This window comes from Bombus pyrosoma, linkage group LG15, assembly GCF_014825855.1.
Source record: "Bombus pyrosoma isolate SC7728 linkage group LG15, ASM1482585v1, whole genome shotgun sequence".
Lineage (NCBI taxonomy): Eukaryota > Metazoa > Arthropoda > Insecta > Hymenoptera > Apidae > Bombus > Bombus pyrosoma.
Window position 1 is genome coordinate 2,911,406 of NC_057784.1, and position 22,395 is coordinate 2,933,800.

A 22,395-nucleotide genomic window follows, 5' to 3' on the forward strand; every position below is an offset into this window, starting at 1 on the left:
TAACGCGATTTACGGTACACAACGGATCCTTTCCAACAGTGAAATGCTTTTGATTTGTGCTTTTAAAGCCTTCAATCCTTTTTTCCATACAAAAAACGACGTCGGGATATCGGATAAAAGCAATGGTATATTTTACGACGATCCTTGCCCCTTTCAAAGCAATCGGTAAATATTTGTAGCTTTATTTTATCGACGCTGGCGTTTACAGTATTCCGTCCTCGATTTCGTTTTTCTTGTCCAGCGTGCGGTGAATTTAACATCGAGTTACGAGTAGTGAATTGATATAAACGATTGCCATGTATTTTTGACGATCAATTTACGCTCATGTTTATGTCTTTTACTTTTGATGGCTTTTCCCTGCTTCAGCTATAAACCATAAAAATAAGTAGGGTAAAGTGGAATATCAAGACTTAGACTACCTATGTTATATTTTCGCGAATAGTTATATGCGTAGAATGAAACTAACTGGAGAACCTAAATGCAGGTTTTTTTTCACGTGCCGAATATAATTATCGGACTGCGGATTTTTTTGCATTTATAATAAATTTGAAGGTACAGAAGTCCACAGATTGCATATGAAAAGTCCACGGGGAATGTCAGTTTTAACGAAGTTTGCGTTTAACATTCTTTTCGTCTGCTCTTGTGCGCGCTCTTCGTCACTCGGTACGTCGCGTTAAGTAGGATGAAAATTTGCCCAGTTTTACGGTAGTTGTAAGAGATCGAAGTGTATTATGGGGAAAAATGGGGGATGTTAAAAAGGAAGAGTGCGAGAAGCGGGAATATTTCGGGTTTCGCGAAAGTCGAGCATGAAACAGAATAAAATAAATAGAAAAATGAGGCATAAAATGTTTTATTTTGATGTGTGAGACAGTATGTGGCTGTGACATTATATATCGAGAGATAAATTTTCGTTTTGTGAGAAATGTCAGATTTTGACCAAAGTTTCCCCCCTTTTCTCCATGGACTCTTCGTGTAGTATACAAAAATATACAAAATATTATACGTTAAACGTTAGAGCTGGATACTCTTTGTAGTTCTTAATAGACGAAACAAATTTCTGCGTACGTTTCCTTTTCTCACTGGTTTTTCTTATACAAATATGACAATATATGAAAATCGCCAGTGCGATTATCGCAAGCACTTTGAATATTTCATATAGTTTTGCATACTACGTGTATTCTGTACGTTTTTGCGTGAAAAATGCATAAAGTATATGAAATTCGATATGATCTCGTAAAACATGCATCGACGATGCGACTCGATTAGTTTTCTCTTGGTATTTATCAATATACTTGTGACCTATATTTACCAGAGATTTTGCCAGAGATTACATTTTCCAAACAGTATATTAACAAAAAGACAAGAGAAAAGGCGAACGCACGGTTGAAAATGAAAAATATTATGACTGGAATTAATTTAATAATTAATTTCGCGAATCCTCTATGCGAATTGGAGTAGCATAAAGTTTCTTTTATATTTCCATTCTCTGGATACATAAATACGCGTGTGCATTACTTCCGTATATATTTCTCTTTCTTTTTATTCGAATTTTATTTACAGTTATCCATAAAAAAAGCTATTTCGCGAAATAACGAACTCGGACAAAGTCGAATTTAGGGCGAACGCTCTGGTAAAAGGTTCAAATTGCGCATTTTCTCACATTTTATATCGGTTTTACGAAGAACCCGCAGGCAGTAATCAAGAGTTCGTAAACGCAGCGATATTATTCATCTTTTATATTAAAATCGAGAAATTGACTGAGTTCGGTAATTAAAAGATCCAATCGATTTTCACAATATTACTATAACGATAAGGAAAGTCGTTAACGAAGCTGTAAAAAAATGTAACATTCGTCGAACGACCGACGAGCGCTGCGTTGTAGAACGCATCGATGATTATGAAAAATTCTGTGTTTTGACTGTTTTCATATCGTCCACATCTTAGTCGTTCCATTACTCGTCGAAGAGGTATGCTTTGTCATCGATTTATCTTGCACAGAGGTGAACTCTGTTATATTCACCGTGCCAATGAAAAGCTATGGAACCACGACGAGGTACCGTTCCTACTACAACAATATACTGAAATCGATATCGAATTGAATGGGATCGATCTTTCTTGCCCATCGTCCATATCAAACAGCCATAGGAATCGAATGCTAAATTTTGAATCAGTTGATAACATAGAATGGTAGAAGGTTGATCGATTGTGATACAAAGATATCTATGATTCGTGCGTAGTATGCAGATTCCTCGATCTAAAATCGTTTCTCTCGTTATTTATTTAGTTCTTTTCCTTTTAGGTTTTAAACTTTCAGGATAACTAGACGACGTGTGTGTTCGTGGTTCCTCGGGTTTTTCTTTTTTTCGATTGCGTCAATCAGCAGTCGGAACTAACACTAGAAGAATCAGTTTCTGATTGTACTTTTAATTACAATTATATAATATTTGCATGTATAGATGATTGTTATTGAAATGGTACGATGAAAATAAAATAGCGTGGTATTTGTTAGAATATTTAGCCGTCTTCATGAAAGAGAAATAACTTGCATAAACGTTTGCTGACTATGATTCCGGTATCACTGTGTTGTTTGACGAAACATAGTGGACGCATTGGCTTCTGATTGTTTGATCTCGTTCGAACTTTAATCATAATCGGATTGCAGATTTTGATGCGTTTATGGGAAATTTGAAAGAGCAATGTTGCACACGATGCATCGAATAAGAAAAAGATACATATAAAATGTCTAAAAATAATGCTTTCTACAATACTTAACACTTTGAGGGCGATATAACGTTATTGACAAGCTTAAAATTATTATGAACGAATGTACAGCCTGAATTCCCGTGTATTTTTGAATTCGATTCGATTCGATGTACATTTATTGAATTATGTAGATGCCATTTTGTTCCGCAGCCTTTCTCCGTCTTTCACGCAGTTTGAACATTCCATCCTTTCAGAATCCCTCGAACTTTTCAATATGAATTTTTATATCGACCAAATTCCTTAAAGATCCGAACGAACTTTCCGAGCAGCATGTAACAGGTGTAACATTTTATCAAAAATCAATCAGCATATTTACTGATACTTCCGGTAACGATTATTATTATTACAGTAACAATTTTATTATTTCGTTAAATTCCTTAAAAATCAGAACGAACCTTCCGAGCGGCCAATATTACGTCTAATATATCGACGACTATATTCGTATTATTGCAGCGTGCAATGTAAAAACACGTTCGTAACATCTTGTTTATAGCATATGTAGCATTATAGTGGCGAAGATTTTCATATGATACCGCATGAAATATGTGAGACGAAGCAAAGTTGAAATTAACAGACGCAGCAATTTTCTACCGAGATTCTACTTGTTCAATTTCTATTGGCGATAGCACGAATTGGCGTAGAAATGCTCGGTCTAGACGCAACTAATCATCGACGTGGCTCGACGTTTCGCGACTGAAACTTTCGTTTAATTGGTTTCGCTCGAGGAAGTAGATCGCGATAATGTTTAGTCGCGGCGATGGCCGCGCTCATGTTCACGCTGGCGTACGCGTTGGTCCGTTTTATCGGTGGCATGTATCGCTGGTAATCCTGGTGCGTCGTGTTGCAGCCGGCCGATGAACGCAATTAGCAAGGACGCAGGGCAAAGCAAGTATGCAGCTAGCTTTACCACGAGTGGATACGTACAATACGTCGGAGCTCGTTGCTGCGCGATGTAACTGTTTAGCCTGTGTAGCCGGACCCATAATCCCTAGCAGCGATCCACTAATCAACGTTAAATTAAAACGCTACTTGTCAAACATGCCAGCCTCTATTTGATAATCCCTGGACGGTGCACGGAACGTGATTCCGAGCCTCGTTAATTCGCCGATCGGAATCCACCAACTCGTCGTTGCTTCCATTCTCGTTCGAGAAAATCCCCCAGCTGCTTATCGAACCATAAGCAACGATGGACAGCGAACGATACGCGAACGATGTAACAAAATGTTGGACGAGGCACAGAGACGAAATATAGCGACAGAAGTTTTTGAACGCTTGTCATTTTTACGAATGTGTTTTGTGCGTTGTATGAAGTTTTCAAAAACTACGAGACACGACGATGTATAGCACGTATTTGCAAAGAAATACCCGTGTGGTATGTGAGAATAAAATGATATACTACGATATATCAATAAATAGAAAGAAATAGATGTATCAATAAGAAATTATATCGGAGGAATAAATATTCAACTAATATAAAATGGTGTCAAATGCGAGGATAATTATTAGAAAAATTAGAATGGGTAAACTCGAGAGTTTGAAATTGAGTATGCCAATATCATCGAGTATTTCAGTCTTTTACGAGAGACTTGTAGCTAATGAAAAGAAAATAGCCGGGACGAAGGAGAACGAAGCGTAGTATTACGCGAGCTTAAGGCAAACAACGCGAAATATATTAACATCGACGGGCGGTTATTGGTGGAATTTGCAAACAATTGGAAAATATACAGGGTGTTCGCGTTATCAGGTACCAGCGTTTCTTCCTCGTGAACGATAAACGTGAGGAAAACACGAAGGAGAAAAAGGACGAACCGCTGAAAGTGAGTCACGTATTTACGATAATATTTCTTCGCAAGTGCAAAAATACGCGCGCGATTTGCGGTTCTATTTTTGCGCATACATCGAATCCTCTCTTCGTTCTACGCAAAAAAGTATTAGGGCAACGTATTCGAAAACTGATTAGTTCAGAGGATATTTTAACTTTATCTTATCGTAACAACTTATCGTTGCTTCCGTGTTTCCACCCGGGAAAGTCCCCTAGGTGTCTATCGAACCCTAAGCGACGATAGATAGCGAACGATAGGCTATAGAAAATGTTCGATGAAATACGGCGATAAAGTATTTGAACACCGAACGCTGTTGTACGACATTTTTCTAAAGTTCATTTCGACGAAATTTTATGATTACGTTGGTGGAATTCCGAAGCACTTCACCGAAAATGTACACGACGTTCACGCTGTTAGTTCTCAGCGTTTCTCTCGCGAACGATAGGCTCGAGGGAAAAATGAAAGAGGAAAAAATACGAACGCTTCGAACTGAGTTGTACATTCGCGGTAATACTCTTTGCAAATGTATGTGCATTCTGCAATAGAACATGTCGTATTGCAGAGTTTGTAGAATTTATCATATGCAAGACAGAGCAAGTATATAAATACAGGGGTAGTGCGTTACGTCTCTCCTTGTTTTTCATATGATATTCTACAAAGTTAGAATTCGAATATCCTGTAAACTAATTAGTTTTCGACCATGTTATGCTGATACTTTTTTCCGCAAACCGACGAAAAGATTCGATACGTATAAAGGAAGAGAAAAAGGAAGCTTTCCATTAAACGGAAGATTGCGCACCTACATCTTTGCACTCGCGAAGAAGATATTACGATGAACACGTAGTCCACTTTTGAAGCATTCGTCAATTTTCCTCGTTCATTTTTCCCTCATAATTTATCGTTTACGAGAACAACGCTGCAAACTAATAGCGTGAACTCTCTGTATGTAGAAGCGGTAAATTACATAGCGGAAACATGGATTTACCGTTAGATGAAAGTTACATATATTTGTATAATAATCGAATAATCGGCTGTCCAAATACTTTGATGATCTGTACCAGATACTCGCCTCTAATAAATATCATTGTGAAATGGAAATTGGACGTAATGAAATGAAAATAATTGACTTGGAATGCGTCTGATGCGAAACATGTGACAGAGATGCTTCTTGGAATAATCTGCGTGAAATCTCCGCTTCGAAGAAATATCTTGGAAATAAAAATTAAGTTGGATCGTTTTGGGATTATTTCAGAACTTTCAATATATTTTATTTTTCGCTGGTCTTGTTGCTTTCTTGCCATGTAATTGCTAATGCGCACATGTGCATAGTGACAGAGTAAGGAAGCTACGAGATACTTAAACGTCTCAGAATGAATCAGACTCTAGCGAGGGCGAATGTTGATCCGACGCTTTCGATATTAAAGTAAAATGGGTTTGCTTGAATTTGCATTCCGATCGCGGATCTTCAGTGTTATTACTGCAGCAAACAATGTATTAAGCGCGCGTTCGTTTGATAAACACGCTTTGCAACTCTAGAATCAGGCGGTCGAGGATTGTCGAATCGGTGCGCATAATTTGCATTTTCGAACAGAGTTAACTCAAATCGTAATTACGTAAAGCCCGGGTACGTGATCTCGTTCTCTACATACTTTGAGGTGCAATTTCACCAAGTTTCGTTTTCCCGTAGCTGTTTGGAGGTACAATACCATGCAAAATGAGCGTGATAGCGGTCTCGTAATGACAACTACGTGATCGCTTATTTTATATTAAAAACGAATATTTACATATTCCTTGCAGTTGCGCTACTCGTTCGTAGTCTTTCTCGCGCCACAGACTTTTAGGAAATACTTCGGTAGAGCGATCGATGAAATGTTACGAAACACGAGGCATGGAAAGAAAGGAAGACAAGAGTATAAATAAATTGTTCGAAATACCGGACACCGGATAGTAGATACAACTAACTATAATTTTTCGTTCGTATAGTAAGAGTTGATATGCCCGCAAGTGGATTCAATTTGGCAAAACTTCATTTAAACGGCTACCGATATATCGTTCAAATAAATGGAGTTATAAGTAGAGTTGAGATAAATAAATAGAATTTAAAAGGAAGTATTACCGTCACTCCAAATATCCTTGCACAGATGATGTTAATCAGATCGTAAAGTTATTCGCGAACCGTTTCTCGTTTCTCTTTTCGTGCTCGTAAATATTGGACGTGATTATTGCTGTTCGTACTAAATTCACCGTATCGATCACTAATCGTCATAATTTAATAATGTCGGAAAAGACGAGAGATTGATTGACTGCGAACGATTATCGGATAACGAAACTAAGTTGAGCGGAAGCGACGACCAAGTAAATGATTTATGATAATAACGGAATAACGGTGGATCGCAAGCAGCTCGTGGCCGTACCGAAACCAGAAGCGTTTAATCGCGAAAAAGATACATCGAAGCCGGCGTTGTTCGATCGTCTAATTTCGTACGGTTGAGCGCGAAGTCGAATCGAATTAAGCTTTCATAGTTGATAGATGGTCATGGTACGGCTCATACGGGAAAACGAAAGTGAAGAGCGAGGGGAACGTCGAGGAAAAAGGGAGAGAAGCAGCGATAAAATTCCAAGTGCGCGTTCGAAAGTGATTCAGCAAGAAAGCAGATATCAAAGCGAGGGGCTACAAGTTCAACAATGGTTCTTGAGGGAAACATTGAGAGGGTGTAAAGAGAGGTAGTAGAAAGGGTTGTATGTCTGCAAGAAATGGGAAGCAGCAGAGAATAGGGGTTGTACGATACACAGTGACTTACATTAATATTCGACCACTTGCCAGAGAAAATTTCTATTATACGCGTTATAGGAGGCATTTTGTACGTTCGTTCGCACCGTTGTGGGACAGGATTGACCCGATTATACAGCTAGAATATGAAATCAGTCTTGGAATGTGTATAGAAGTTACAACGGACGTTCATCGCAACCAGCAGCTTTTTGAAATATTGATGTACGGTATACGTATAATAATGTACAGTTGTGTTGGTAACACGTACAAACGATCACGAGGCGATTCCTCGAGAAGCTTAGTTTTCGGGAAAATCGAGTCTGAAAATTGATCAAGTCTACTTGAACGTGGCTAATTGCAGGCTAAATAGTAGAACGTAATCGATAGGATATTATTCCAGGTGTAAAAATAAGTCGAAGATGTGGAATAATATTTTTTCAGAAGACGTTTTGTTTTCGAGGAAAGTAAGATTGAAGATTTATCATACTCGTGTACTAGATCGACTATTAAATAAACATGAAGCAACTTTATCTTCTTGAAAATGAATTCTTAAACGGGAAAGTTCTGTTCCACGTTTCTCGCTTATACTCGCACGTAGAATAATCTCCATGTGATTGTTCGCTCGTACCTAGTCATAGTCACATATTTATATATATCGAACAAATTTTCAAAGTCGATTTTCTCCTATACTAAGCCTCGGACGAGCAAATTTTATTTCATATTTTTCTTTTTTACTCTTTGGTAGGGAATCGTCCAGCGATCACTTGTACATTATTTCTGTTATATCTGCATGTTTAAGACAATTGTTAATACTCTACAATAAATGAGAAAGATGAGTTTTATTCAAGTAATTACTTGAAGAAAAATTCTACACTTTTCCTTTTAAACCAGCTGGCTACTGAAGCGAGCAAAACTCTCATAGAAAGAAAACTAAAAAGAAAACACCCCACTGACCTCACTAAAGAAATAAAATAGTCAAACTCGAAGGTGGTATCCCGCTGGGGGTAGCCATCCACATGTTATTTAGCAATTAAGTTAGAAAAATTTACCAAACGTCCAACTGGACAAATTGTAAAGTACAAATTAAATAATAAAAAAACCTTTTCTCTTGTATATTCGTGACCTGCAGACCGCTGTTACGAAGAAAATATAAGGAGAGGTCCATATTATTGAATATAAATTTTGTTTTGGATTACAAGGTCTAGAAACAAAAGAGCCATAAATAGATTTTTATTGCTGTTTCTTCTTTCTAGCCTGCAGCTAGAGCTACACACCAACGTTAACTTTTTGGTAATGTCCTTTTCTCATCATATCTTCTTCCTGTTGTATTGTAACGCTATAAGAATGAGGATGTGGATCAGTATACACTGTACCTATAGCTATACTTATTTCAATATATTTTTCTATTACAAATTCATCCACTCGTTGCTCTATCAGTCAACCTCAACAAGGTTTACCAATTACAGTTGTTTAAATACTTTTGTGATATTATATTCTTCCTGTTGTATTGTAACGCTGTAAGAATGAAGATGTGAATCAGTATACACTGTACCTATACCTATACTTATATCAATATATTTTTCTATTACAAATTCATTCACTCGTTGCTCTATCAGACAACCTCAACAAGGTTTACCAATTACAATGGATAATCGGTTGTTTAAATACTTTTGTGATATTATATTATATTCTTTCTGTTGTATTGTAACACTGTAAGAATGAGGATGTGTATCAGCATACACTATACCTATACCTATACTTATATCAATATATTTTTCTATTACAAATTCATCCACTCGTTGCTCTATCAGTCAACCTCAACAAGGTTTACCAATTACAATGGATAATCAATTGTTTAAATGTTAATATTATATTTGCACTAAATATCGTCTGTACACTCTCAGAATCTGCTCAAACATTTTCAGTATAATTGTGATTTTCGTGATTCGTTACAATGATGAAACTTCAAAATATCTTGTATTACATGTATGAAATATACGCAGAGAAAGTTTCTATAGGCGTTTAAATATTTTTCTGAGTCATCTCTAAGCCTGGTGAATATTCAGCAGTGGGAATTGGCTATCGACAAGCGGCAGTCGTATTTGTCGATACGATCAACATGACACGAGGTTGAAGCGACATTACTGGCGTGCTCGGATCCAGATATTAAACGAGGATCGAGGGAGCTGCACGGGATCTATGCGCTCGTCCGTTGACACATCTTCGTTAACAATGAAATGATTTCCCACGAGGAAATGTTCAAATTGTCACTGTTCCGTTTCTGTTGCTAGAAATCCGTTACTAGAAGTTCGTTTCAATGATATCAAAGGAGAATATTAGAAAACTGGCATTTTTCAGCGTCCACGCGGACGAGATATTCTTGTCGGACATTCAAGAGCATCTGTCGAGCAACGAAAAATGCACGTTATCGTTTATCCGAAATGCGACGGGCAAGTTGAAAACAAACGAGCGCGGAGACGAGAAAGTGACAGCGAACAGATACGGATTCATCTAGGAAACAATTCTTTAGAAATTCTGGTGATAAATCAATCGAAGTTTGAAGCCGAACGAATCCGAAGCACCACGAGATCGTTGTTGGCTATTGTTCTCACGTAGCAACGATCTGCCGGTACTTCGGATTTTGTTCGATTTCAAACTTCCACCGATTTATCAGCGGAATTCCCGAAGAATTATTACGTCGACATGGACGAATAATTATTCCGTAGCTGAATGGAAATGCGAAGAAAATTAAGGTTACGTGTAACGCGTAGATAAGTTCGACTTGTGCCACTTTTTCATCTTCGCGCTCCTCTTCCCCAACTCTTTCTCATCACGTTTCGGATTGACGCTTTTTTCCCACATTTTTTAACATCCTCCTTTTGACTTATGAAAGACATCGAGAAAGATCTGAGAGATGTTCCGAAGAATTGACTGATTAAAAAATATTAATTTTCATGCGTTCTGGTTAGAAACGGTAGTTTTTAGACTTGACGAATTGCTAAAACAGGATCTCGATACGTATATCGTCTACGATTTTAAACATGGAATTTAATATCGTGAAACGCAAGCGGCACTGTTATTAAACTTGGCAATTCCAGGGCTTCGAACAACGTGTAATAAGAAATAGCCGTTAATTTCATCGGGCAATCTCATTGTTTTAGTTTAGCAGGCCTGTTTGGCTAACGATTTCTGCCTACAGTGAAACGTTCGATTACGAGGAGTTTAAAAGCCTGTGAGAGAAGTAAGGGATGTGGCGAAAGACGCGGATGTTCAGTGAAAAATAAAAGTGACTATTTAAAAAGTAAAAGGACTTTCTACATATGTAACTTTTCACGAGGTGTACTCAATTCCGTTAGTAGCTTCTGAGATTCAACGTCCAAGAGAAACTAACGAATCGATCAAAGTTTACAGCAATCAGGAAGCAACCTCGATATTTAAATGATGTTTATCGAGAGCTAAAGATAGATACAGAGATACGGTGGTATTGGAAAGTGCAAATTTTCGCTATTACGAATGCCAGTTGATTAGGATTTTATGGTATGTTTGAAAAAATGATTTGCTTTTTAAATCGATTCCTAGAATCGTTGTATTACGAAACACTCGAAGCGTGATCTATCATGTTTCTCACTTGTTGCTTTCGTACGATGTAATTAACGTTTCTATCTCGACAAACACAGGAAATCTAAATCTGCGAATCATTTCAACTAGTTTGGCCGTTTCTGAGACTAATACGCGGTTTCGTTTTCTTGAGCGAACTTCGTATATCGAATTTTGTACGTCAGCTTCGTGACAGTTGTACGACGCGAGTGATTCCATCGAAAGCAAATGTAACGCGATCGAATAAAACACGATACGTGCGTGAAAGTGTTTGCGATTTGCCACGTTACGCGCGGTATTCTGATTCGTTCGAGTTAAACTTTATCCAGTCGACTAGTGTTCCTTTTTAAAAGCTTGGATTTTGTAACCGAAGAGGGGAAAAGAGACAAGAAGGTAAGCTTTCCTCTCGTTTGACTAGGTAGTCGCGCAGTTTGGAAACTTTCAAAAGAGGATCGCGATTCGTCGCGTTACCTTTAACGCGACAAGTAGCAACGACAGGTCGTTAACAAAGAAACTTTTAAATTGCGGATTTTCGCGTTCGACGTGCTTTATTTAACGTTCAGCCGGCGTTGAAACGAAAGAGGAAAAATGAGAGAGGAAAATAAAATGAAACGAGCTCGTGACCGAATGCAATAACAACGACGAATAATAGACAGAGCGAGAACTCTGTTCCCTCTCTTTTTCATTTCGCTGCCGCGCCATCAATCGATGACACTTGCGTGTACGCTGCCATTCATAAGTATAATTTTTCTATTTATTTGTTATTCATGCCTTCCGGCATTGAATGACTTCCACTCACATCTGCATTTACTGTCTCTTGTCTTATCTTATCTTATGCACTGTTCTCGTTACAGAAGCTTCCTTCCTATTCTTATAATCTCACTACAAGTTGAAATTAAAAGCAAAAGTAAACTTAAGATTGAATTTTACTGGAACTTTAAAACGTATTAGCCCATTGAAGGTTAATATCGCGTCACTACAAAAATTTCATTTGAAATTTTTTTTAAAGATCGATTTATGCTATCGAATTCCATCTTTTGAACGTCATGGCTCAAAAAGAAAATTCCAAGGTTTCTCTTGATATTTTTTTCATCGCTATTTCTCTCGTCTAGATCTTCTAGCTTTATGAAAATTATCATTACGTTTCGCGAAAACCACGATAAATAATAACGAGAGTGTATTATATTCGTTATATTATGTCATACATTGTCTCGCTGAGAGAAGCAACCTGTTTTACTAAAGAATTTTCAATGTTCTTCCCTGATTCTCTTTCGTATCCAACTAAGAGCGGTACTTTTTGGAACATTTCAATATTCGATAGAAATTCAGGATAAAAACGCTGCAAACTTTTCGAACAATCGAATATTCCCTCTTCCATATGAATTCTACAATTTTATGGAAAGAGAAATTCGTATATTTTATACCACTATGATAAAAATCCTATTTGTTTCAAATACGATTCGAGTAACGGCTTTCTGTAATTTATTATATCTGTTATTCCGATAAATTTTTCTCTAATTCTCTTGATAGCACAATAATTTACTTCATATGCATTTATATATTGTTTCGTGTTTACTCATCTTTTACACATTTATTTAATTTCACGATCTTTGATGAGTTAAACATTTATATAAACATATAAATATATTATTGATCTATTCATTTTGCTAAATTATTTACATTGCATTCTATTCTATCCTATTTTACTTTATTCTAGTGTAATATTTTAAAATACATCTATTGTACGTGTCTTTGACATCGTTCAGAACGGGTAGCATAGTTCCCAATTAATTAATACGTGCGGAGAGCTACTGCAATTGAACAGTTAAATAATTAAATCATTGACAAGTACGGTCGTTTGTGCCGGTATTCGAATATTTCGAATACTTTTCGCGACGATATTTGCACATTGGTTAACTGTCGTTGCTTGTTATTTTTAAAAACTGTAATAAGTTTTACGGTATGACGAAAGCAGCGTGTAATCTGGCGCGTGTTGTGACAAATAGACGGCAGATGTTTGTGCAAATTTACATTTTGATGGATACAATCAAAGAAATAGAGCTTCAGCAAATATTTGTTCCATTCATTAACTAGAACTAAGAAGAACTACATTTACGACTTTATTATTTTTTTTTCTTTTTCACTTTGCTGTTTCCACTGTCAAAATATAATAACACTGTCCAAAATATAACATCCTGCACGATTTTGTTATTACAGAACGTAATATTCTACGTAGCTGTAATGATCGTAGAAAATAAAATCGTTGCAATTTATCAGCAATCGTGTAATGAAAATACATCTTGCCAAAAAACAAGTGTCCGGATACTTTTGAATGGCAGTATACACGCGGTACCAGGTCGCAATCAAATGTAATCGAATGAGTAATCGAATGAGTAATCGAATGAGTAATCAGCGTTGCGCTAGAGAATTTTATTATACACGTGGCGTGATTTCTGCCGAAAGTTTTTCAGCTGCCGGTGTATTTTGTTTGCACTTCCCGTTCCTCGGTTCCCTACGTTTTCGTTTCGAAGAAAACTCCGTTCACTCGTTTTCTAACGCCGTTGTGACATTTCTAAATCAGGCGTCTCGAATTTACCGCATGAGAGTGCGAGCTTGTCGAGTAAGGGACGAGAAATCTGTTCGGGAAATTTCAAGCGGAGAAAAGGTTAAATTGTCACACGGTGAATGAACCCGTTAAACAAGCAAGCAACGAAGCAACGCGTAAAAATCGTGTAAACGTAACATAATTCTAAAACCATAAGTAACTTGCACGACGTTGTTTCGTGAAACGAATGAAAGAAGTTTCTGTTACGTGAAAAACGTGCAGTTAATCTCGATGCCAGAAATTCTTTGATTTGTCCGTAAGATTATGGAATTTAGGTGAAAGAAGATGTTAAGCATATTCCTAGAATTCCTTTCGTAACCGTCCATAGACTAAGTTGCTAAACCTTGTAATATTAATTCATAACGAATCTTAAAACTGCTTCCTTAAAAAAGTTCCATAAAAGACGAGAAACTCGGCTTATCGTCTTGCTCGTTTGTAGTCTTCGTTTGAAATTCAACGAATAATACGCAGAGAAATGTCGAACTTGAGTATCCTCTCGGAAGGCTGTTTATGGTTTCCTGTGAATCATCGAAACAAGAGCTTCGTTCCAGGGCTTAGCAAGATACTTTCGCGCTTCTAAATAGCACGTTTGTCCACTAATGGTGATTCATAACTATCTAACGTGGTTTTTACTTCGACTAACGAGCTTCCTTTCGGAGATATACGATTCGAAGAGGATACACGTTGCTCGTGATTTCGCTGTATCTTTTTACGTGTCTCGGAAAAATGGGGACGACCCGAGAGAGTAATAGGCCCTTGCTTTGTCGTTTCAAGCGTTGCGCCGAACTTGATACAGCACCGTAATTCTTTGTAGCGAAACGCGAAATCGTTGCACCGCTGTTTATCCCTGTTAAATGTAACGCTTTAATTCCACTTGTAAATTTACGCGTGCCACGTTTGTCAATTAATTTCCTCTTTGTTGGGCTGCGCAACGAACGATAAAATCGTACTAAAGAGCCAGCCCACTTTAATCGTTACACGTTGACGTATTTTACTTTCAGCGCGCTCTAACTCTTTGACTTTTCCGTTTACGTTTATAAGAAAATCACGAGATGCAGCAGTGGCAACGTATTTCACGGATGCGAAAGGACTTTCGCGAAGGAACGCAGCGCGATATTTCGTGGTGGACGCGTTGCATCGTAGAACGCGGAATTTCGCTAAAAAAAGATGAAAACTGATGAAAAAGCAACGAAGTGCTTCCTTATTCGAACAGGGCATTGTACATCGCGGCACTTACACTCGACGAGTCGTCGACGATGATTTTATCGAAAAGTACAACGATAATTGTTCGTAGTCGATACGCTCGATCTTGTTTTAGAAGTAAATTACCGGCAAGAGACGCTCAAATTTCGTCCGCTGAAAGCCTTTTTGCCACTTACTCGATGTTTCATAAAAGCTCGTGCAAATAGAATGAAAGATATATATGCGAAAGCGTGCGTTTTACAATTGTTCGTATTATTCGTCTTTCACGTGGTTGAAATATGTTTTATCGTAAAACTGTGTGCATAGAAGAGAAACGATGGATTTATAAAAAATTCACATGTAAATTTGTTAATTTGTTATTTAGACGTGTACAGGGTCTCTTACTCTAATAACAAACATATTTCATAGAATAATTGCATCGTGATAGCTTACCTTGATTTGCCATTTATTGTTGTCGATTAACGGTCTGAGCGATACATAGTTTTTACTATACTATATGAATATCGATTTTCCTTTAGAAAATAGCGCTCGAATTTTTCCATTTCACGCATTCATTTCGAAGCCTACGATCGTTTGAAACGAGAAAGTTCCAATTCGCCCTTGGAGCTACCTTCATTTACGTTTTTTTTTTTTTTACAACTTTCCCATCACATTTCTCATAAATGATTCTACTTTTTATGACTCTTTATGCTTTATTAGAATTTTAGGTGCCCGAAGGGGTACAAATTTAACATTTTTTTCACCATCCCGTTTTGACGAAGATGTTGGACGTAATTTCTCCCCCTTTCCTTTTCTCCCCGTTCTTTTTTTCTTTTTCTTTTTTAATATTGTAAGCGACTCGTTCCACATTCGGCGATATCGATTTTGAAGCCTAATCGTAGCTACAATACGAAGTTTACTCTCTTTGAACGTGCAATCGAATCGCCGATAACGAAGTCGACCTCTTCAAAGCGGACGGAAGCAATTTATTTAAAATCTTCTGCCTCGTTCGCTACAATGGCTTGTCACAAGCGGAAAAAAAAAGAACGAATAGCCGTTCTTAAACACGACTGTGCCAATGACGAAGTTATTTCTCCGCTGCTTCTTGATATTTCCATGTTTCGCGTTTTATCTTGCCAGTAACGCTCTTTAGTCGCATTTCGATACTTTACGTGCTAATCAACTATGTTAGGTGCGACTGAACCGAGAATTCTGAACCAACCACCACGTATCGACAGCTTTCTTTTATCGTTGACGATCAATTCTTATTAGTTTTTAATTTTACGTTGTGAAAATTTGAAAATTTCCAATCGGTTGGCTGAATGTTCGAGCAGAGTTTGAAAAGTTCGTTACCTCGCGTCGCACGAACGATATTAAAATCTACTCGCTCGAAGCAAATCGTTCGGATAATTGGGAAAGTTGAGTGCATAACGGATGTACCTAATGGCCTAAAAGAGTAGAAGGATAAGACGAAGGAGAATTGCGTGGAATTGTTGTCGTTGATACTGTGATATGGCCATTCTGGTCGCGAACGTGGCAGACAGAATCATGAAATGATCGTCGGAATAAGAAACTGTTGCGAAATTTTTGATTCTTCAGTTTGTAACTCACGATTGCAAATTATGCTCGATCATGTATTTTTTCATGCGTATATTTTTATGTATAATTCTTCGTATAATTCTACTCTATAATTATGTGCAATCTGCGATCTATCATGCAATGATAATCAGTACAGACTGTGATAACTGAAATTGACAGGAACGTGAGTGGACTCGGTGATGCGTCGCTATGATATTATTTAATTTATGTCGCCAAAATCTAAAACGGTAAACGTAGAAAATGATGTCCCTTTGATCTTTCGCATTCTTCTGGTGTCCAACAATTTTTTGACCAGGTTGTTGGATTAAATCTTCAGCTCAATTTGTTGATATAACCTGCTGTGTCTTCATTTACAGTGGGTGTACCGGTTTCTTTATTGATTTGTTTGTTCGGGATGTAGCAATCTGCATTGAAAATGACTTTCAGTGTTTTATTTTCCCATCTATTGGTTTGATATTGCAGTCCCAGGCTGTGTCCATAATTATAATTGGCAGGCATACGTCCATATTGGTTTGAAAATAGTTTTACACATCGGCAATTTGCTGTAGATTGCTAGCTGTGACCTTTTGCCAATCAGCCGTCAACGTTTTCCATGACTTCCTTCCATGAATCCTTCTAGTTTTTCGCCGATGTGCGTTTCCCATAAGAGTTTCGCGCTTATTTTCCCTTCCTAAACAAATGTATCGGTACAGACAAAGTTTCCCCGTAAATTTGTAAAAAATATTCTTCACTGTTGCCCTCCATTCGATTCCTTTTATCTAATTTTTTTAAATAAAATATAACTTTTGAGAATTAAAAACGTTGACGAATTATTAGGACACGTGTTGTACGGTTCGAGGTTTCGCAAACGATTCGTTGTTCTTTCTATTCCATCAATACCTCAGATATCGGTAAAAACCGACCGTTTCTTTAATTTTCTGCCGCTGTTCACATTGGCTTTGACATTCCATATTTTTGCTGTCAAATACTCGCAACAATCTTTTAAATTTGACAAGTAAAAAGCGTTGGCTACACAAGAACTATCCACTGAACTGACGTTAAGATTGATATTAAATCTATCTTACAGTGCTATGTAACTTAAAAACTATGATTTACAAAGGTTAGCGGTTCAGGCTGATGAGATAAAACTTGAAAGAAAGTAAGGGTAACTCGGTGTCTCGCTAAAAGTTTCGATAGATACGAAGACCACAGGGGAAGGACACGATACGTCACATCTCTTATTTATCGTCTTAAAAATCCAATATCTTGTCGACCGATCGCGTATTACTGAAACTCTTTAAAATCTCGTTACTAAATTTGTTCACCGCGTTCTCCCGGCAAATATTTCTAAGAGTATTGCTTTCAACTGTGCCTCGAAAAGTATTAACCTTATCCTTACAAATTGTGGTATCACAAAGGTTGAGAAAAGCATCGATCGTAATATTTTAAGTGGTAGACGCGCAGCTGATTCTTTCGCAAAACTTATGCAAATCCAGACACACAGGACGAAACCAAAAACCATGTGTCTGTATATCATCATTTAATTTCCCAATGAAATCGAACCAAAGGACAACAAGGTTTCAATCTTCAAAGAAGAAATAGGAAATAAATTAATTCTGGCGTCGTTTGAACAACTTTTATCCAACTTAGAAATTTCATTCCTATTCAGAAATGGATGATGCTTTTCAAATTTCCTACTTTTTGTTTAATATGCACGGAAAATTTTGCCCAAAAGCGCGCCCCATAACGTAAAATAATAGACGCACAATGTTTTTTGTTTTATATTAGTTTATTGAATTATGCACGAACGTAATAACAGAAATAGAACGAAATGGATCATACTTAATTCGGTAAAATAATATAAAAACTTAAGAAATTGTTGTTCATACGTTATCACCTTATGAAACGAAAGAAACTAATACAATCGTCGTCATATACATCGTATCGTAGACACGTCTCGAGTGACCAAAAGAGACGGTACGAAGTAAGAAAAACGCGAAAGTGCAACAGGAAACTCTAACAAGCATTGTGAACGTTAAAGCAACGAACCAAAGAACATATCTGGCGGGCATTTCAGTGAGTTTCGCGTGCAGGCGACCACCGACGTCGTACGAAATCAAAGCTCAAGAACAAAGCTCTAGGTGTATGAAGAACAAGGATACCTTAGCAAGGAGGTGGATCGGGAGAGAAAAGGAAAGGCTGACTGCAGTAACGATAAGAGATCGTCGGTAGCTCAAGCTCAAGAATCCGGGCTAGAGCACAAAGGTTCTTTACTTCGGAGCTTTCGCCATCAGCGATCGGTAAACTCAAAAGCTCTCGGAACTCCGAGATCATTAAGGAGCTCCCGTTGTATGCGAAGCTGTTATATGTGCACTGCTGAGCTTGACAGGAGCCGAAGTAAGGTAATGGAGCCGAATCACTGGAAGAATGGCTCCCATTCCTGTCAAACTTGTCACACGATTCTCAAAAGTTGTCTAATAATTATTTTCGTTGACGCGTATCATCGTGCGATCTACGCAATCTACGATCGGAGTATATATTGAGTTGGCAACTAAGTGGTTGCGGATTGTGTCATTAGGTGATAATTAGTTGCCAACCCAATAGCTCCGAACTGCAGTCAGGAAAAATGTTGTTGAGGATGTCGCGAGATATGTGGCAAATATCTAAAGGGTTGATGCCCGACGTGAAATTATTTTAATATTAACATTTGAATTTTTAAATAATTCTAATAATAGAGACGTACGTTATGTGTACGTCGGATAATATGAATTTTCATTCTAAAAAATAACGCAATTCTTGAATGCACACTTGGTCGCACGTGCGTCTCGTGGAAGGTTTGATTGGAAGATTAACGTGACTACAGAAAATGTTTGTACACTATCGTAGCTATAGTAGCGCGTGTATAGTAATTAACGAAGCCCAAGTATATCAAACTTGGTGCTGTTTCGTAGTGTGTATTTTTCATACGAGTACAACAAATTTTAACGAAACGTAAAAACTGTGAGATACTTCGGGGGGAGGGGGGCACATGCAAGTATCTTTTACAGCTACTGTGGGTTAGGACTAGGATTTCGATAGTCGATGGACGTTGCTCGAATAATGGAAACTCGAGACACCTACAATTTCGAACCAATGATACCGATCAGAACCGGTGTTGATTACTCCAATTTGGATCGTATTTGCCGATGATAGTGAAGAACTTTCATTTCGCTTTTATAGTAGGAGTGAAGTAAGATAAAGTAAGAAGTATTAGGTTGTCCGGAAAGTTTCTTCCGTTTTATAAGGAAATAATAGTAATAATAATAATATTTTTGTTTTATATTAGTTTATTGAATTATACACGAACGTAATAACAGAAATATAACGAAATGGATCATAGCTAATTCAATAAAATAATATAAAACAGAAATTGTTGTTCGTCTATTGTCACCTTATGAAACGAAAGAAACTTTCCGGACAACCTAATAGATGAAAATGAATAGAAAATTGCAAGAAATTGACTTAATAGACGTTGAAACGTTTTATTTTCTCGTCCATCGACCAACATACAAAAGTTTGAACTGGCAAAGCTTTGAACTCTAACTTACGCACTCTTCGAATAACAATTTTGCCTGCACAAGGGTTGAAAGCAGCGATCCCTCGATCCTTCCTTCTTGAAAAGTCGAAAGGACTTTCGGAATCTTATAAAGAAGAAATCAAAAAAGAATGATAAAACCTCGATCCGTTTACGATGGATTTGTGAAATTCTTTTGGTTTTACAAATATTTTCGCTCGCGTAGAATATTAGAGGGGTAAGAGGTTGAAACGATTAAAATTACTGGAAAGCTCAGGGGCGGAAGAAATTGGATCAGAACTCTGGGCTCGTCCCTCGAATCCGTTTGCATCTGCTGCTCGGCTATTTGTTTGTCAGCGTTTGAAACGTTTGAGAGAAGCAGAATCGTAGAAAAACGCCATCCTTTCACATCCATAGCTCACCGGCATTCATCAAGTCTTCATCCTTCCTCTGCCGACTTATCCTCAACTTCGTCTACCCGTTCTAAGAACCCTTAACCTTTCCAACGTCATTAGTGGCTTGTGTTTGTATTGCGCGAGCGCTCTCTTTCGTCAACGTGGACGTACTTATCTTCCCTCAAAACTTTCCAACGACTACCCTTTCACCTTTAATCTATTTACCTTGGTATTATCAGCCTTTTATCCGAACCCTTAACTTCCCACCCTTGAAAAAGGCTTGCGTGTTTGCGAAAGATCAGAAATACGCCATTAATAAACAAGAGCGTTTGAATGAACCTTTACTATGGAAATCCACCGCTCGTTTCTCCGGTCGGCGTTTTTTCGCCAAATGCTAAAGCTGCGCCTGATTATATTCGTTTACGATAGGCGTGTATCCACTGTGTATTGATATTTAAAAAGGAGTATTTTTTCTTTTTTCTTTTTTTTTTTTTTTTGGTGGTGCATAAATAAACAGTCGTTAACATACTGTTCTATATACAATACAAGTATTTGCTTGACTTAGACTTTTAAATTATACTTGACAAGAACTGTGGCGGCACACGATACGTAAATGTCGCGAAGCTAAATTTAGGAACAACATATACGTAAAGGGATGGTCCTCTGGCTCCTGGTGACACGCTACTGTGATAGCACGCTGCGCTCAAATATTTGTGTTCCGGACACGCGACAACGAGAAGCTTGAAACGCTCGGAACGGCAGTTTGATTTGTCAAACTATAGTAAGAGAAAGTAGAAACACTCGAGGCTGCCATCAATTAGGCTTTTGTCAGTACCCGGTCATTGATTGTCATTCTTCGTAGAATTATCGAAGAGAACGAACGTAGAACGTACGTCAATTGTACGAAGAACGAACGTAGAACGTACGTCAATCGTATGAAAATTGTGCTCTACACTCGCAAGCGTGTTTCGTTAAGCGAATATTGCAAGAAATCGTAATTGATGCCGAAGCATATAAATTTGCAAAGCTGCCGCAAGGTTTACAATTTCACAATTTAATTAGATACGATCCTCCTACGATATAATATAATAAAAGATATATTTACAAGAATTATGTAGTGGACGTTTTGCTAGAAAAACGATCGAAACGTAGTGGACGAAGAAAAATAGGTGAAGATGGATTATGCTTTCGCTGTCCGGAGCAAAACGAACGTGAGCAAAAGTCAGTTTCGTTGTGATCCTCTTAATTGCTCCGTAATTACCTCCGAGAGGAATGAAATTTTCAACGCAAACGAATAGTAAAATATTATTACTGGATTACTTATTGCAATGGAAACACTGTTCACGTTATTCCAGTTACGATTCGGTGCCGAATTGAATCAGCGAACTGAAGCGCTACTGGACCGATGTAAAGCCAGATTTACAGTACGCTTCCATGCAGCAGTCATTTTAAAGTAATGTGCACCTGTCCACGAAACTGCAGCGAACCGTTTTCGTCGCTACGCGTTTCCGCCATGACGACTGACGTTAACATCGTCAGTAGCGAGGCGTACGCGTACGTTGCAGCTATAAACGAATGTATACGACCTTCGCTAGTCTGCAAGCAGTAGCTGGAACCGTAGCAACCGTGTTTTGTTCCTGTTTACTCTGTCGACTCAGACTATTGCGTACAGCGACGTAGAACGAGAGCGTCTCCCTCGTCGTCCCACATTTTGATGAAAAGACAAAATGTGTCTTACTCTACGTTTCGTAGATCAAACACCTACAGCTATGTCTGCGCTGATAGACAATTGTTCGCAAACAGGTGTCGCAACCAGTAAGCGTCTGTGTTTTCTACGAAAGACGAAGACGCAAAGATTTTGGTGGAAAATCGGCAGAAAGACGGATGCCGATTTGCTGCGACACGTGTCTGCTGTCAATTGCTTGCCAGTGTAGAGTTAGCTTAAAACAGACTACGCTTGCGTTTCGGGGAACGACGCTTCGTGGACAGTGGTCCTTGTCAGACGAAAAGTAGTTTCGTTTGAGAACGTGGCTCTTACGTTCGATCAGCGGAAAAAGAAGCAAAGCGCGATGAAACGAAAGGCAAATATGGGCTCGACGAGATATAAAGAGTCGCTCTTAGGGACGAGT

At 38.0% G+C, this 22,395-nt stretch overlaps 1 protein-coding gene across 2 annotated transcripts in view; it reads left to right on the top strand.

The window, feature by feature from the left end:
* Nucleotides 1-22,395, top strand: part of LOC122575575 — a 79,442-nt gene that overhangs the window by 8,337 nt on the left and 48,710 nt on the right. The window contains exon 1 of one of the 2 annotated variants that reach the window (XM_043744675.1): nt 11,220-11,346. The exons of the other annotated variant lie outside the window; for it this stretch is intronic. The gene's annotated coding sequence lies outside the window, so the exon portion shown is untranslated. Of the gene's footprint in view, nt 1-11,219; nt 11,347-22,395 lie in introns of those variants that run through there. 2 annotated transcript variants of the gene reach the window in all.